Source organism: Myotis yumanensis, unplaced genomic scaffold, assembly GCF_028538775.1.
Source record: "Myotis yumanensis isolate MYYU_CA2020_CCGP unplaced genomic scaffold, mMyoYum1.0.hap1 SCAF_3, whole genome shotgun sequence".
Lineage (NCBI taxonomy): Eukaryota > Metazoa > Chordata > Mammalia > Chiroptera > Vespertilionidae > Myotis > Myotis yumanensis.
The window spans coordinates 94,106,232-94,119,543 of record NW_027223754.1 but is presented as its reverse complement, the minus strand read 5'-3'; the positions used below and the strand labels follow the sequence as shown (position 1 = coordinate 94,119,543).

Here is a 13,312-nt window from a genome sequence, read left to right as displayed (position 1 = left end):
TTAAAATTTTATTATTATTATTATTTTCCTCTCTTTCTCTTTTTTCTTTTCCACTCACCCTTTATCTACTTCTATGTTGAACTGAGGCCCTCCCCATATTCATCCAATTCCTTAACCTTACTTTCTGTATATAAGATTCCACCCCCACACTCTTTACTGGGTATTTGGTGTTTGCATGTTTTGGTTTATCTGTTTGTTCCCTGAAGTTTTCTCCATATATATATATATATATATATATATATATATATATATATATATTGGAGGCCCGGTGCACAAAAAACCCTCAGGGGATGACCACCTGCTGGCTTAGGCCCCCTCCCCAGAGGATTGGGCCTAAGCTGGCAGTCAGACATCCCTCTGGCAGCCCAGGAGCCCTTGGGTGATGTCCACTTGCCAGCGGGGAGCAGGCCTAAGCTGCAGGCAGACATCCTTAGCGCTGCTGAGGAGGCGGGAGAGGCTTCCACCACCACCGCTGTATTGGCAGCCGTCAGCCTGGCTGTGGCTGAGCAGAGCTCCCCCTGTGGGAGTGCACAGACCACCAGGGGGCAGCTTCTGCATTGAGCATCTGCTCTCTGGTGGTCAGTGTGTGTTATAATGACCAGTCATTCCCAGTCGTTCTGCTGTTAGGGTCAATTTGCATATTACCATTTTATTATATAAAATTTTTTTTCCCTTTTTCATCCTTTTTCTTGTTTTTCTTTCCTCCCATACCATTTTTTCTCTCTTTAATATCCTTTGTGCTCTCTTTTCTCTCCCCTAATTCTTTTTCTCTGGTGGTCACTTATATGGAGTCATTGGTGTTGTGAGTACATTTGTGTTTTGTTCCCTTTGTGTTGTGTCTTGTCAAGGTGAATTTTATCCTGTTTGGCCAATGCGGTAGAGAGCGAGCCACATAACCAGACATCTGGAGAGGAGACTCCATCCACAAATGGGTCAAGAACACTCCAGACCTAACTACAGAGGCAGGAAGAAGGCAGCAGTGAGGGAGGGAGCGTGAGTGAGGGAGGGAGCAAAAGAGGAGTATGTGGATGTGTGTGTGTGTGTGTGTGTGTGTGTGTGTCACAGTTAGATCCTGCAGGACCTTCGGGAGCAGTGTGACCAGGCTCGCCTAACCAGGCAGTATCTGCTACTGTTGCAAACAGTCATGGAGTAGCCAGCTCTTCCTCAGAGGCCTTACCTTTTTGAAGGGGAGAGCTTCTGTGACTGGGAGCCCAGGTTCACCTCCACCCAGGGTGCCTGAGATTACACCCAGTACTCTACATTTGTCAGGGACCTACTGCTACACCTGTGGCCCCATGGTCACTGAGACTCCAGCCACCCAGGTCACTGGCTCCTGTGAGTTCTGAAACATGCTCCCATCTGACCAGCCCAACGTTTTAGCCCAGGCCACTGCAATAATGTGAGCAGCAGCCACATGAGCAACCCTCCCCCGTCCCAGGAGCAGCAGCCACACAAGCAGCCTGCCCCTGTCTGAAAAGCAGCAGCTCTGCGAGCAGCCCACCCTTGTCCAAGGAGCAGCAGCCACATGCAGCCCACCCCCATCTGAGGAGCAGCAGCCTTGTGAGCAGCCTGTCCTCGTCTGAGGAGCAGCAGCTGCATGAGGAGCCTGCCCCCGCCAGCCAGCAGAGCCATCACTGCTGTGAGCAGCGCCTCCCAGAGGAGCCGCCGCCAACAGGGAAGCTACCACCGCAACCACCTGAGGAGCAGCCGCTGCCCAAAGAGCAGCCCCTGCATGACTCGACACATAAATCCTTGATGAGAGCAAAATTGGGGAGACAAAGAAACCCCCAAAAGAAAGAAAAGGAAGAATCGCCAGAAAAGCAGAAAAGTTAAAAGGAGGCATGCAATATGTCAGAAAAAGAATTCAGAATAAGGATCATAAAGTTCATAAACTGAATAGATGAAAAAATCAACAACTTATGTAAGAATCAAGAAGAAATAAAGAGTGATGGACCTGCAATAAAAAGCACCATGGAAAGTTTTAACAGTAGACTAGGAGAAGCAGAGGACTGAATTAGCGAATTAGAAGACAGGGAAGCAAAACACACCCAAACTGAACTGCAATTGGAGAAAAAAATTAAAAGACAGGAGGAAAACCTAAGGGAGCTTTGGGACAAGATGAAACAAAGCAACATACGAATAATAGGGGTGCCAGAATGACAGGAAGAGGAACAAGGGTTAGAAAACCTATTTGAAGAAATAATGTCAGAAAACTTCCTTGATGTGGGGAAGAAAAAAGTCACACAAGCACAGAGAGTCCTAAACAAGATGAACCCAATAAGAACCACACGAAGACACATTGTAATTACAATGGCTAATGTTCAAGACAAAGAGAGAATCTTAAAGGCTGAAAGAGAGAGATGGAAAGTTACATACAATGGATCTCCCATTAGATTATCAAATGATTTCTCAACAGAAACACATCAGGCCAGAAAAGAATGGAAGGAAATTTACAAAGTGATGCAAAGCAAGGGACTGAATCTGAAAATACTCTATCCAGCAAGACTATCATTCAAAATTGAAGGGTAAATAAGGAGCTGCACAGACAAAAAAAAAAGCTAAAGGAGTTTATCACTACCAAGGCAGCAATGCAAGAAATGCTAAAGGGACTGGTGTAAAAAGAAGAAATAAAAAGTAAAGAAGGAACACAGTCACAAAAAATAAAAATGGCTACAAACAAGTACCTATCAATAATAACTTTAAACATAAATGGACTAAATCAAAAGACATCAAGTGGCTAAATGGATAAAAAAAAACATGACCCATATATATGCTGTCTAAAAGAGATCCACCTCAGAACAAGGGACTCACACAGACTGAAAGTGAAGGGACGGATAAATATCTTTCAGGCAAATGGAAATGAAAAAAAAAAAAAGCTGGGATAGCTACCCTAACTGGTTTAGCTCAATGGATAGAGCATTGGTCTGCAGACTGAAGGGTCCCAGGTTCGATGCCAGCCAAGGGCACATGCCTGGATTGCGGGCTCAATGCCCAGTAGGGGGGTGCAGGAGGAAGCCAATCAATGATTCTCTCTCATCATTGATGTTTATATCTCTCTCCCTCTCCCTTCCTCTCTAAAATCAATAAAATATACGTTTTTTAAAAAGCTGGGATAGCAATACTTATATCTGACAAAATAGACCTCAAAGTGAAGGCCATTAGAAGAGATAAGGAAGGTCACTTCATAATACTAAAGAGATTGATACAACAAGAGGATATAACCCTGATAAACATATATGCACCTAATGCAGGAGCACCCAAATACATTTAAAAAGTCCTGGAAGATATCAAGGGAGAGATCAACAGCAATATGATCATAGTAGGGGACTTTAATACCCTACTGACATCACTGGATAAATTCTCTAGACAAAAAATCAGCAAAGAAACAGCAATCCTAAATGACTCACTAGATCAGATGGACTTAATTGACATCTTCAGAACATCTCACCCCAAAGCCACAGAATATACATTCTTCTCAAGTGCACATGGGACATTTTCAAAGATAGACCACATATTAGGTCACAGGCAAAGTCTCTCCAAATTCAAGAAGATTGAAATCATATCAAGCATCTTCTCAGACCATAATGGCATAATATTAGAAATAAAATATAATAAAAACAATAAAAAATTCAAGCACTTGGAATCTGAATAGCATGTTATTAAACAATGATTGGGTTACCAAAGAGATCAAAGAAGAAATTAAAAACATTCTGGAAACGAATGACAATGAAAACACAACAGTCCAAAATCTAAAGGACATAGTGAAAGCAGTCCTAAGAGGAAAGTGTATAGCTCTACAGGCCTACCTCAAAAACAAACAAACAAACAAACAAACAAAAAAACATGAAAGACATGGGTAATAAACCATTTAACTCTACAACTTAAAGAATTAGAAAGAGAGCAACAAGAAAATCCCAGAGTGAGCAGAAGGAAGGAGATAATAAAGATCAGAACAGAAATAAATGACATAGAGACCAAAAAAACCCAAAACAAAACAACAAAACACAATACAAAAGATCAATGAAAACAAGAGCTGGTTCTTGGAAAGGATAAACAAGATTGATGAACCTCTAGCCAGGCTCACCAAGAAACAAAGAGAGAGGACCCAAATAAACAAAATCATAAATGAAAGAGGCAAAATAACAACAGACCCCACAGAAATACAAAGGATTGTTAAAAAATACTATGAACAGCTGTACTCCAACAAACTAGACAATCTGGAGGAAATGGACATATTCCTAGAAAAATACAACATTCCAAAACTCAATCAAGAAGAATCTAAAAATCTCAATAGGCCGATATCTATGGAGGAAATTGAAGCAGTCATCAAAAAGCTTCCAGCAAACAAAAGCCCAGGGCCAGATGGCTTCACAGGTGAGTTTTACCAAACATTCAAGGAAGAACTAAAACCTATCCTACTCATACTATTCCAAAAAAATTCAAGACGAAGGAACACTTCCAAACTCATTCTATGAAGCCACCATTACCCTAATACTAAAACAAGATAAAGACAACACAATGAAAGAGAATTACAGCAAATATCCCTCATGAACATAGATGCCAAAATCCTCAACAAAATTCTAGCAAATCAGATCCAGCAGTACATCAGAAAGATTATATACCATGACCAAGTAGGATTTATCCCAAGGATGCTAGGATGGTACAATATCCACAAATCAATAAACGTGATACATCACATAAACAAACTGAGAGCTAAAAATCACATAATCATATCAATTGATGCAGAAAAAGCATTAGACAAAATCCAAAACCCTTTCTTGATAAAAACCCTCAGCAAAATGGGAATAGAGGGATCATACCTCAACATAATAAAAGCCATATATGACAAACCTACAGCCAACATCATACTCAATGGGCAAAAACTAACACCATTTCACCTAAGAACAAGAACAATACAGGGATGTCCTCTTTCACCACTCTTGTTTGACATAGTTCTGTAAGTGCTAGCCATAGTGATCAGAAAGAAGAGGGAATAAAAGGCATCCAAATTGGAAAGGAAGACTTAAAACTGACATTATTCGCAGATGACATGATACTGTAGAGAGAAAACACTAAAGACTCCATCAAAAGATTATTACACTTAACAAATGAATTCGGCAATGTAGAAGGATACAAAATTAATGCCAAGAAATCTATGGCATTTTTAAACACCAATAGTGAATTTACAGAAAGACAGACTAAAAAAAAATCCCGTTTACCATCGCACCAAAATAATTAAGATACCTAGGAATAAAATTTATTAAGGAAGTAAAAGACCTGTACTCGGGAAATTACAGTACTTTGAAAAAAGATATAGAGGAAGACATAAACAGATGGAAGAACATACTGTGTCCATGGATTGGTAGAATCAACATCATTAAAATGTCCATACTACCCAAAGCAATCTATAGATTCAATGCACTCCCCATTAAAATACCAATGGCATATTTCACAGACCTAGAACGAACTCCCCCAAAATTCATCTGGAATAAAAAAAGACTCTGAATAGCTGCAGCAATCCTGAGAAAGAAGAACAAAGTAGGAGGGATCTCAATACCAGATTTCAAGCTGTATTGCAAAGTCACTGTTCTCAAAACTGCCTGGTACTGGCACAAAAATAGATATATAGTCCAATGGAATAGAATAGAGAACCCAGAAATCGGTCCAAACAACTAAGCTCAATTAATATTTGACAAAGGAGGCAAGAACATATAATGGAATCAAGACAGTCTCTTCAATAAATGGTGTTGGGAAAATTGGACAGATAGATGCAAAAAAATGACACTAGACCACCAAGTTACACCATACACAAAAATAAACTCAAAATGGATAAAGGACTTAAACATATGATGGGAAAACATAAAAATACTAGAGGAATCCATAGGCAGCAAAATCTCAAACATATGCCGAAGCAATATCTCCACCAATACAGCTCCCAGGGCAATGGAAACTGAAGAGAAAATAAACAAATGGGACGTCATCAAAATAAAAATCTTCTGTACAGCAAAAGGAACCATCAACAAAACAACAAGAAAGCTCACTGCGTGGGAGAACTTATTTGCCAATGTTATCTCCGATAAGGATTTAATCTACAACATTTACAGAGAACTCATACAACTTAACAAAAGGAAAATAAACAACCCAATCAAAAAATGGGCAACGGATCTAAATAGATACTTTTGAAAGAGGACATAAGGAAGGCCAAGAGACATATGAAAATATGCTCAAAGTCACTAATCATCTGAGAGATGCAAATCAAAACTACAATGTGGTACCATCTCACACCTGTCAGAATGGCCATCATTAACAAATCAACAAATGACAAATGCTGGTGAGGATGTGGAGAAAAAGGAACCCTCGTGCACTGTCGGTGGGAATGCAGACTGGTGCAGCCACTCTGGAAGACAGTATGGAGTTTCCTCAAAAAACTAAAAATGGAACTCCCATTTGACCCAGTGATCCCACTTCTAGGAATATATCCCAAGAAACCAGAAACACCAATCAGAAAGGATATATGCATCCCTATGTTCATAGCAGCACAATTCACCATAGCTAAGATCTGGAAACAGCCTAAGTGTCCACCAGCAGATGAGTGGATTAAAAAACTGTGGTACATCTACACAAGGGAATAGTACAGTGCAGTAAAAAAAGAAGGAATTCTTACCATTTTCAACAGCATGGATGGCACTGGAAAGCATTATGCTAAGCAAAATAAGCCAGTCAGAGAAAGATAAATATCACATGATCTCACTCATTTATGGAATATAATGAACAACATAAACTGATGAACAAAAAGAGATCCAGAGACAGAGAAGCATTGATCAGATCATCAAACCTCAGAGGGAAGGTAGAGGAGGGTGGGGTACGGGAGAGAGATCAACCAAAGGACTTGTATGCACGCATATAAGCCCAACCAATGGACACAGACACCAGCGGGTAAGGGCATGGGTGGTGTGGTGTGGAGGCAATGGGTGGATAAAGACACATATGTAATACCTTAATCAATGAAGAAAAAAATTAAAAACTAAACAAAAATTCTACTGAAACAGTTTTAGCTCTCTATATTAATTTGTAAATTCAAGCCAGAAAGAAGGGTAACTGAATCAATATTTACTTTTCACTCTATCTGAAAATTATTTCAACGTTATTCTCCCCCAGACAAGAATGTAAACTGTATCCTTTAATATATCTGAATACATATAACTACCACATTTAATTTCTTTAATTCAATTTTGCATTTATAACATGTGTTTTCTCTCAGAATATGATTTTTATATCTTCCCCAAGCAAACTTATAGTAGATGCTAAACAAATATTTATTTTTTAAAAATATATTTTTATCTATTTGAGAGAGGAAGAGAGAGAGAGAGAGAGAGAGAGAGAAACATCAATGATGAGAGAGAATCAGTGATTGGCTTCCTCCTGCAAGCCCCCTACTGAGGATCGAGCCTGCAACCCGGGCATGTTTTCTTGATCAGAATTGAACCCGGGACCTCTCAGTCCACAGGCCAATGCTCTATCCACTGAGCCAAACCAGGTAGGGTAACAAATATTTCATCCACTGGGATTTCTGAGTGCCTACAATGTATAAGAAGGAGAAAAAGTAGTTGTACCCATTAAGGACTGGCACTGTGTCTGCCACATGACCTGCAGTAAAACTGGGTTCTCTTGGCCAAATGTTCTCTTGGTCTACCAAGCAATGTAAACACACATAAGGTATATAATGTCACCATCTCAAAAATGAAAATATAGAATAGTCCTTAATGTCTAAATCTGGGAATGGGAGATTGTCAAATACCATAAAACACTGAATATGAAAAGAGCCACCACTCTCAAAAACAATAACTCAACAATAACAGATCACCTCATACTTTATTATGAGGGACTCAATCAGCGTAACTTGAAGATGTTTAGTCAATAACATATAATGCATACTTAAGGAACCACACTCCACACACAGACACACACACACACAGACACACACACACACACACACAGACACACGCACACACACAGACACACACACACACAGAGAAATCTTAAATAGGTCAATACTATAATGAAACAAAATTAAAAGAGCTACCTTCATGACTGTCCTTCCAATGAACAAATACATAAGTAAACAAAAACAGGCCTAGATGACTTTTGGGGGAATTCTAAGAAATTCTAAATGGACAATTCTAATAATATTTAAACTATTCCAAACCATATAAAAAAGAAAAGCTCAAATTCTTATTTAAACAGTAAGATATAATATTGATACCATTACCTAATAAAGAAAGTACACAAAGGGAAATTAAATGAGTATCCTTTCTAAGTATTGTCATAAGACCTAAATTTAAAAATTAGCAAACAGCCCTGACAGTGTGGGTCAACTGGTTGGAGCATTGCCCCATACACTGAAAGATGGAGGGTTCAATTCCGGTCAGGGCACATATCCAGGGTGCAGGTTCAATCCCCAGTCAGGACACGGATGAGAAGCAACTGATCGATTAAATTCTTTCCTCCCTCTAAAAGCTATTTTAAAAAGTTAGCACACAGAATTGAGCACTACGTAAAAAGATTAGCACACTACGAGTAAGTGCGATATATTCTAGCAATATCAGTATTTTTGTATTATTTAAACAGTTCATCATATAAATAGAGTAAAAGTGAAATGGTACATGATCATCTCTATAGGTACTAAAAGATATGTGGTAAAATTGTCATTCTTTTTATAAAATAACTTTATTGTTTTACATTTCATAAACTTGACCCATTTAAAGTGTACAATTCAGTGATCTCTAGTAATTTTACCAAGTAGTGCATTCAGCACCATAAATCAGTTTTAGAACAGTTATATTCATTCTTAATGCAATTGCTTAATAAAAGGAGAACAGTTGAACATTTCCTTACAAAATTTACAGCATGAGAGAGACTATGCTTTTATTCATTGCTAAATCATGTACAACTATACATTTACCATTAAAGTTAAGACAAGACATCACCATTATTACAACTGTTACTATTTACTGTTATTCAGGAGGTACTAGCCAATGACATGGGATAAGAAAAGGAAGGAAAAAACAAAATTGAAAAGTAAAAGACAGAGTTATCATTATTTACAGAAAATATGATTGTTTTCCAGGAAAATATAAAAATATTAATAGAAAAACTATTACAAATGTAAAAAGGTACAGGATAGGCAATTAATATACTGAAATGATAGTCTTCACACACAAACTAGCAAAACGATACAACAGAAGAGACCCAATTTATTATAGCAAAAGAATAAAAGACCTATAAAATCTTAGGACATATGCAAAGTTTATATGAAGAAAACCAAAAAAGTTCAAACAGTTGAAAAGATATGTCATGATTTTAAAAAAGAAGACATTAAAAAGGTATCAAGCCTCTCTAAGCTATACCTATATAATTTAATACACTCCCAATTTTAAAAATACTTATAGGATACATTTTTAAAACTTGTTGGGCTCTAAAGTCCTAAAGTCCACATTGCATGGTAAAACAACAATGCAAATATAACATCTCTCAAAAAAGAAGAGCTCTGAGGGGAACCAGCTCTCCTAGATGGTAAAATCATATCATAAAGCAGTATGGTGGACAGGGAGGAAGGTCAGTGGAACAATTTACAAAGATGGGAAATAAGTGAAAGACACATACACATGGAAATAAAGTATGCAATAAAGGTGGCATTTCAAATCAACAGGAAAAAGATGTAAAGTAAGTGAACAGTTTGAGAAAACTGAATGCCATTTGAAACAAACCAAGGATGACTGCGTATTTCACTCCTTTTAGCTCAATAAATTCTAAATAAATCAAATGATTATTTGTAAAAAGTGAAGCCATAACAGCACTAGTATAACACATAGGAAGTTTATGTTTATGATCTGCCATGAATGGCATAAAGCAAGACTGATATGTTTGACACAGTAAAAACAAAATTTATGGCACTTTAAAACAAAAACTCCACCAAAAACACAAATGACAATCAAGGAACTTGGGGGGTCGGAGAGGTGGGGGGAGGGGGGGGTAGAAAGCCCTACAAGTCATAAACCCAAAAGGTTAATTTCCATACATATAAAAATAATAATAATAAGTCAATAATAATAAGACTGAAAACCAAGAAAATAATAATAAAAGAAAGAAAAGGGATATGAACAGATGGCTCACAGAAAAGTTTCTTTAAGAATATGAAAAAAATTATAATCTCATTCAAACTAGAACTACATGGGAAAATATTTTTCATCTACTATACTGGTAAATATCCAAAAATTTGCCTGGCTGGTATGTCTCAGTGGTTGAGTGTTGACCTATGAGCCAGTTGGGTAAATAATGTTGCAATCAGCTGAGCCCTTCCATCGTACCAGACACTATATCTGCAGCTTTGCATCTAGCACCTCATATAAATCACCAACTTGTGACTTGCCCAAAGTCATTAATAAGTCATTACATTTGCAACTAACTTAAGAGTTAGATATAGGCCTGAGTGAGTTCCCCACACAAGGCAACTCTTTCTCCATGAATAATGGCCAGCAAGACCATGATATATCCCTGCAGCTAGATTGCTAGAAAGGTACAGCAATGAAATCTTCACTGACTTTTTACCATAAAAGTGAAGTCAATACATTCTGTGCATAATCCAGAGGGTAAGAATGTTATAAACATTACTAGAGGCCCGTTGCACAAAGAGATTCGTGCAATAGGCCTTCCCTTCCCTTGGCTGCTGGCACCAGTTTTCCTCTGGCACCCGGGACCCAGGCCTTCGCTCTGGCTGGGCTCTGGCCAAAGGCCTCCCCTCTCCCCCCCCCCCAGCCATCAGGCCTCGCGGCTCCACTGATCCTGGGGCCATGAGGCCTCGCTGCTCGGCCGGCTTTGGGGCCGTTTAGCTTTGCTCCACTGCTTGGAGCCTACCTATGCAAATTAACCACCATCTTTGTTGGCAGTTAATTTGCATATCACCCTGGTTAGCCAATGGGAAGTGTAGTGAAGGTACAGTCAATTACCCTTTTTGTCTTTTATTAGATAGGATGTTTGGGGGGGGGGGGAAGGTTCTGAAAACAATGGCGGCTGATGGGCTAAATGCTGGAGTGGCTATAGGAAGCATGGTAAGTAGAAACTTCAGCTTAAATTTCTAGTTATGCTAAATATAAGCACTGTGTTTCACTGAAGAGGTTAAAATAGGTTTTTTAATACATGACTTACTCTTCCCTTCTCATCTCTGAGTATCATTTAATTCTCAATAAACTTTATTATTGGAAGAGAGAAAAGGAGTCCAATAGTAAGTGCTGGTCAGAGCTTCTGAAGAGATAAGATTAGTCCTGCCTGATGAGCACTTTTACCTTTCTATGCTTTACTTATTCCAGTACTGAAACCATCTTTTACAGATGGCCAAGGGAAGTCCATCTGGATTAAGATGTTTTGACACTGATAAACTAGAGTGGTAATCCAATTACAGACAGTAAAAAAAATTTTGTTCAAAAATGTTTTCTGTTAGTTGAAAGCAGAGAAATAAAATAAGATCTGGTCCTTCTCTTTCTAAAAAAATTAAAATTAAGAAGATGAAGGAGAAATCTAGGACCTAGTTGTAATTAAAGACAACTATAAGAGAACAGTCAGTTCACAATGCTCACACAGATGCATGTCCCTCACTTGGCCTTGGAAAGGGCAAATCCATGGCAGAAGGCGGACAGAGCTCAAAGAGGAGCTCTTATATATGGCGGTATTAACAAACTGGAATATGAGCTATTTTCCTAAATAGAACATTTGCCTAGCATTTCTCAATCTTGTTGTACACTGGAATTACTTGAAAGATTTTGACAAATCCTGAAGCCTGCAGCCCATGGCCAGAAATTTCAGTGTGTGACTTGGGCATCAAGATTCCTTGGATATCCAGTTGATTCCCTGTATTTTAGGGAAAATGTGGATGATTAGAAAATCCAACCTCTTAGCTTTTCCTATAAAAACACACCAATAGGTGGTGCTCTCCTAGGAGCAGGAGGTGGAGTCTAGGAAGGGTCCAATTGGGACACCAGGCTAGTACCTCACCAGGCATCCCAATTTGATAAAGAAAATCTGTGCCAACCAGAGTTAACCTTTGCATGATTAGATTCTTCTTCTAAACTCCTCCTCAACTACTTTTTGTTGCAATCTGAGCAACAAAAATCTGATCTGGAATGGAGTTTTACATATTATGAATTGGCTATGATCAGGGAAATTTAGGCTTTTTCCTTCTTGAATACTTAGCGTAACCTAGTGAGGCAGATATTGTTATAACTCCCAGATACCTGTGGGCACTAAGGCCCAAGGAAGTTAGGTAACTTGCCTGAGGACACAGCTACTGTAATTGAAGAGCCAGCTTAAAAAATGGCCCTATCCTGTTTGACCAGGTGCTGACCTGTTTTCTAGACAGCAGACCAGGACTTCAGGTCAAGTAGCTGAAGCATGCACAAAAGAGAGAACCTTGGCCTCCAGCTGCATCTGGAACCAAAGAGGACACACACACACACACACAGAACCTGGACATAACTGAAACTTGAACACAGGTGCTGGAGGCTAAGACCAACAAGTAGTTAGCATAATTATGTGAGAAGTCCGCTGGAAGGCTAATGGACTTTGATATTCAGCAAGGGCTGAAAATCAGCATATTGTTGTTGGCGGAATGGCTGAAGGCAATCCCCTAACCTGATAATCCTTTTATTGTTTACCAAACTTTACCATTGATATGGCTGTTTGCATTTTTAAAGGACAAATGTGTATTCAAGTAAATTAAAAGCTGATGGGTCCGGAGTTTCAGAGAGCTTCTCCGATAGAGGGAAGTTATCTGCCTGGCTCCCATCCTTTCTAAATTTATATTTCTTGTCTAGTGTGTTCATTTGTGCACAGCCCCTTTTCCAGATCCTGAATCCTTGCTGCAAAAGGTTGTGGCACACAGGAACCTTTTCAGAAGCCAAGGGTACACTGATCCCATGTTGATGACGCCCCTTTACCATAAATGTCCAAGTTCCAAAATCCTCCAATTAAAACTTGTCCCCACCCTGTCTAGTATGGGTCAGTGGGATGGGTGTCATCCCATGCACTGGAGAGGTCACTGGTTTGATTCCCAGTAAGGGCACATGCCCTATTTGTGGGCTCCATCCCCAGTAGGGGGTGTGTAGGACGCAACTAATTGATGGTTCTCTTTCATTGATGTTTCTCTCTCTCTCCCCCTCTCCCTTCCTCTCTCTCTCAAACCAGTAAAAACATTTTACATATATATATGTGTGTGTGTGTGTATCTATACTAATAAAAGGGTAATATGTTAATTAGACTG

At 39.0% G+C, this 13,312-nt stretch overlaps 1 protein-coding gene across 3 annotated transcripts in view; it reads right to left on the bottom strand.

Annotated features, from left to right (window-relative positions):
• Nucleotides 1-13,312, bottom strand: part of LRCH1 (leucine rich repeats and calponin homology domain containing 1) — a 237,921-nt gene that overhangs the window by 124,788 nt on the left and 99,821 nt on the right. The gene's annotated exons all lie outside the window — the stretch shown is intronic.